Genomic DNA, 6,214 nt, shown 5'->3' on the forward strand with positions numbered 1-6,214 from the left:
AACATAGACTCGGGTCCATAGCATAATTTGCCATCTTTTTGATCAACTATTATTTATATATACAAATTATTTGAAAAAAGGGTCCAATTTAAAATATTGCACAGGAACTCTTTATTGGAACGGCCCTGCTCACTTTGTATGAAAAGATTAAAATAACTTTGTATTTAATGACATTTCAATGATTTTGTTGACAGAGGACGAAAAATGATCATGGCACAATAATACTAGGACCAAATGAATGTTTTTAAAACGGACTAAAAGTAAAATATCATATATAAATATAAGACAAAAATAAAATTAATTCTATTTATTTTCCAACACCCAACTCATAGGAAATATGTCGATGGATTAGACCCAGGAAAAAGGACTTTATAAATGTACTTAACGACATACTGGACGTCAGTAACGTATCTGTAAAATTTCATCAGCTATACTCATTAATTTACCCGCGGAATTTAATTTTAAAAATTAAAATTAAATTATTAAATATGCTTTACTATAATTTCATATAATTACTCTTTCTTACTGTTAAAACGAATTTATTATATTTAAAATTGAAGGAGAAAATTGTAATTTACACACCTCACAAATATGTCAATTATCAATGTCTTCACCTCTGAATTATTAGTGGTGTAAATGTTGCCCCATCAATTTTAAAAATATGACATACATTGCCCCTCTCATTAATTATTAGTGGTGTAAATATGTTATCCACTGTTGTCCCAGTTCGAAGACCACATTTTTTCCTCCATTTTTCTTTCTTCCTTTGTTCTCCTTCCCCTGACAACAATGTTTCTCCTTCCTATTTGGGGATGGGCAATATACGTCACGTTTTGAAAATTGAGAGGCAACATTTACACCACTAATAATTCATGGGTGACATTGATAATTAGCATATTTGTGAGGGGCATAAATTACAATTTTTTCAAATTAAAAACAATTATTCTCTTTAAATTTGAAAATGAAGTTATTATTTTTCAAATTAAAATTTAGATTGTAAAATTTACTTTACTATGATTCATACAATCTACTATATATATATATATATATATATATATACTAAGTATTCTCTTCTCCGTTAATATTCCGTTAACTTTTAACTTACCCATTAATTTTTATAAAAAAAAGTCTTAGGTTCGAACCTCATCTCAATTAAATTTGGCATAATTAAATTTCTCACTCTATTTTACTCTTATTAAATTAAATAAATAGTAGCTACAACAAAAAAATGATACATATGTATTTCTTTAATTTAGAATTATGTTTCTACAATACCTTTATTTGAAAAAATTATTCATTATCAAAAAAATTAAATTAAATAAGAGAAATAATTTCATTAGTTATATTGTCTTTATTTTTTCTCATGCAAAGATTCTTTACATTCAAATTTATCAAATGATATTCATTACATTGTCGATTATCTTATTTTAACAATATCTTGTAATTAAATATCAAAGTTATAGTACAAAATAATGTTATTTATTTATTTACCAAGTATTTTATTAATACTATGAAATTTTTTTAAAAAAAAATAATTTGAAGCTAATTATATTAACTACTTGGGGATTGGTTGACAAAGAGAGTACTCAAATAACCCAACAAATTGAAGCGGAATCACTCTATTTTACTCTTATTGAATTAAATAAATCAGTAGTTACACCAAAAAATGATACATATGTATTTCTTTAATACCATGAAAAAAATAAAAAAGGGAGATTTTTTGACAATGAAAGTACTCAAATAACCCATTACCCAGCAAATTGAAGCGAGAAACTACCTTTTAATATCTTTGGAATACATAATATTTTAAATTTTCAAATTTTTATTAATTTATTTAATCTTTTTTCTTAAACTAGGGATTTCTTTATCCACAATAATTCATTCAACAATAATGGTTGAACCAAATGAATCCCAAGCAGAACACCTAAAGGAAAGTCCATAGCTCCTATATCATAATCTCATTGCATGGCGTTGTCATCTATGCTACCAACAATAACCGAATTGCAAATAACACACTACCAACAAAAAGGAAGAGAACAAATAGTAAAGATGAAGATAATGACAATGTTACTTAAAAGAGAATTAAGAACACTTAGAAAAATTCAAACAAAAAGTAGTATTTATTTAGACTATCATTTTTAGACCAAATATTTAGACTATCGATTTTACAAGGTTGCAAACATTTATTTTAGTAATAATTATAATGAATTTTCTATATTATCCTGGATTCATATACTTTGAGTTAGATATTTAAATACAAAATTCGACATTCAATTACCCATATATAAACTTTTCCTATATAATCTTGCATTGATATACTTTCAAATATTTATTTAAATATAAACATGAGGCATTAACCCATTCGCGCAATGCGCGTATAAAACTAGTTATTCTCTATAAGTTTCAATTTTAATTAATATTATATTATTGAAAATATGCCCTAATAAGGAATCACAACCCAGTGTTTGTTGAACTAATTTTCAATTTTAATTAATTTTCTGTTATTGAAAATACATGTCATAACAAGAACTGATCATTCAAGACATGCATGCCCCTATATATAATTAGTATGACATAACAAGAACTGATAGTTACTTAGCTACCTTATGGCTAGTATCAATCTCATGAGATATCAAAGTTATCAACTTCCATCATATTACCAAAGTCACGAGTCACGACAAAAAGTCAAAGTCACCATAACTCATCTATTCATTTTCCCTTGACAATACCATGCCCCAATCATTCATTGTTGTGACTCTAGCACTTGTGCCATCACCATCTACACCAACCGACTTATTAACACCATTACTATGTCCCTCATCATTAACTATGTCTTGATTAGATGGAAAAATAGAAGAGTAATTCATTCCTAAAATCTTTTTGAATGTACCCTGAAGACACGATTATAATTTTGAAGTTCAGCTACTCGTCAATGTATATCTTGCGTCTCATAACAAGTCAGTTTTGCTTCTATGTGTGCGTTTTTCAATATAATAAGTCATGACTAGGCTCCGGCCTAATATGTTTCTCTTTCTACAAAATAAATAAGTAATTATATAACTAAATACTATTAGTTAAAGACCTTGTGGTCAAGCGGCATAGCTGTGGCCTTTTCAAGTGAAAAGTATAACATTAAATTCTTTAGGCAATTTGTTTCTTTATTGCAGTTTTCAAACAAATTGGCAATATTCTATAATACAATTCTAAAAATATGAGAAGTTTAACATTAAATTCTTTAGGCAATTTGTTTCTTTATTGCAGTTTTCAAACAAATTGGCAATATTCTATAATACAATTCTGTATAGATTCCTAACTTAAAATTAGAATATTGAAGTCTTAATAGGATTCTATAATACAATTCTGTATAGATTCCTAACTTAAAATTAGAATATTGAAGTCTTAATAGGATTCTATAATACAATTTTGTATAGATTCTTAACTAAACCATTATTCTACCCAAAACAACGGTATATAAACCCCTCCCCTTCTCACTGGTATATTCACCCAAAACTAAACCTAACATATTCTGCAACACGCCATCTACTTTACATTCTATAGGTATGATTAGGGGTGGGCACTTCGGGATTCGGTTCGGTTTTTTCCGGTTTCGGTATCGGTATCGGTATTTCGGTATTACAAAAAATGATACCATTCGATTTTACAATAAAGTTTGGTTCGGTTTCGGTTCGGTATGAAACGGTTCGGTTTCGGTTCGGAATTCAGTTCGATTTAGGATGTTCAATTTTCAACATTTCCTAATTTTCCAAACAACACACTGCCAAACAATACATATTCGCATAATCAAAGTCTAAAATATAAATAAACCCATAAAAACAAAAAAATTCAAACACAAAATTAACATAGCAATCCAAATTGTAAAGTAATGTCTTGTTCATCCATCATCCCCTCATCACATATCAATATTAATTATTATTATTTATTATATATATTTATATAAAAAAGACGAATGGTTTTCGGTTCGGTTCGGTAAAAAACCGAACCATCCGGTTTCTCTATATTAAGTACCGTTTGGTTCTTTCGGTTTATACCGAACCGAACCGAATCACTTTGGTTCGGTTCGGTTACCCTAGGTATGATTGTCAAAATATTATCATGCTAATTCTATTATTTGTATTTTTACTCATATTGATTACAAATTTTTTTTTAAAAATCAATGATGGTATATATACTCATTAATTAGTATAACTTCAGTATCGTTATGTAAATATATCTATTGTATAATCTGTTCATCATATCTATACTTTTATCCTTGTATGTAGTGTTGTGGTTCTCATTATATTCCTCTATAATCTACACATTTTAGTTACTCCTAACTCCCTAATCTATGGTTTATGAATTTACGTTGTGGTTCACATTATATTATTTCATAACATCCTTTATGAACATATTTCCCATGACACAAGGATATTAGTCATGACAAATGCAGTAAAGTTAATTGATATTGACACACAAACTGTGGGGTGGAGTTGTACAGTTCATGTCATTAAGAAAAACGAACCAAAAAACGCTATTGAAACGCTTGAGAAAAAGTATATGCTCATCGTACTTGAGTATGAAACAGTAAGTAATAGTAAAAAATTTCTCCCTTTATTATTATTATTATCTTTTATATTTATTATTATTATTATTATTATGAAGATGCTCTCATTCACCACCAACATCATTGTAAATGCTACATCTAAATGCAAAGAACTCGGGTTCAATCAATAGTGTTTGATAATGACATTGGAATGCATGATATCACTTTACAAACCAACATATGGAACATCATCTCAAATGTCATTGTCAAACCTGTCCGGACGAACTATAAAGTACTTGATCACAAATACAATTACACATGGATTTTAAATGGTCGGACCGGTGTCCAAACAAGTGACAATAATGACACGCCATTTGCTCCCATATAAGTGGTTTATTTGTTTCTACCTACTTTAGTTGCAATTTAGTTATTTACAACTTCGTTATGTTTTATTAAAATATAGAGAAAATATCATTTTCAGTCCCTCAACTATAATACATGTATCAATTTTGGTCTTTGACTATTAAAAATTTCAAATTAGGTGCATGACTATTCAATTTGTATCACATTTGGTCGTTGACTATTAACATTTTCAAATTAGGTGTATGACTATTCATTTTGTATAACATTTGTGTTGGGAATATTTGTAATTAGGTTTTGATGATACCAAAAATGTGTTAGAATTTATTTGTAATTATTAGTCTCCAAAAGAAGAAAATGAAGAAACATCAAGTTCAGTAAACTGCTACAGTAAGGTTCAGTAAACTGCTACAGTAACTTCGAGAGATGCTACAGTACCATTCGCATGAGGCACTTTTGAACGAAGTTTTGAGGCCGAAGAAGAAGACAATAATCCATGAGAGGAGGATGGAAAAGGAGTTTGGATGTCATAGAATAAGGATATGATCCACGAGAGGTGGATTGGAAAGCCAAAGTACTAGTGAGAGGTAGATTAAAATGGTTGCAAGACATCAAGTTCGCGCTGCTACAGTACTTCGAGAGATGCTACAGTAATTCGAGAGGTGCTACAGTACCATCTGCAGGAGACGTTTTTGAACGGAGTTTTGAGGCTAAAGAAGAACATAAAAATCCACGAGAGGTGGATGGGAAAGGAGTTTGGATGTCATAGAAGAAGGATATAACTCACGAGAGGTGAATTGGAAAGCCAAAAGACTCGTGAGAGGTGGATCAAAATGGCTGCGAGACATCAAATTTTCGAGAGATGCTACAGTACTATTGCTACAGTGACATGAATAGTACTATTGCTACAGTAATCACGAAAAATACTCAGATGAAATTGGTTCAATGAGTGTTATTCTAGCAAGAAGACTTTTGGAAGAAGAAGTTGCGAGAGGTATGAAGAAATCCTTCAAGCTAGTTCAAGATTCAACTAAGGAATTAATTATACACTTGGAAGATGTCACATGGGAAAAGGTAATATGGGTGACAATATTTTATTTGAAAGAGTTCAAATAAAATTCAAAGTGATCAGGAGAAAGCTAAAGATGGAGAATGGGCATGGATATTTTATTCAAGAAAGATGGACTCAAGATAGTGGAAAGAATATTAAATCAAGCATGAAGACAAAGTTTCTTATCAACATGCAAGACACCATACGAGAATTATGGGAGTGGAATATTTTATGGAAGACTTCAAGTGGGATTTCAGATCAAG

The sequence above is a fragment of the Ipomoea triloba genome, chromosome 9, assembly GCF_003576645.1.
Source record: "Ipomoea triloba cultivar NCNSP0323 chromosome 9, ASM357664v1".
NCBI classification, from domain to species: Eukaryota; Viridiplantae; Streptophyta; class Magnoliopsida; order Solanales; family Convolvulaceae; genus Ipomoea; species Ipomoea triloba.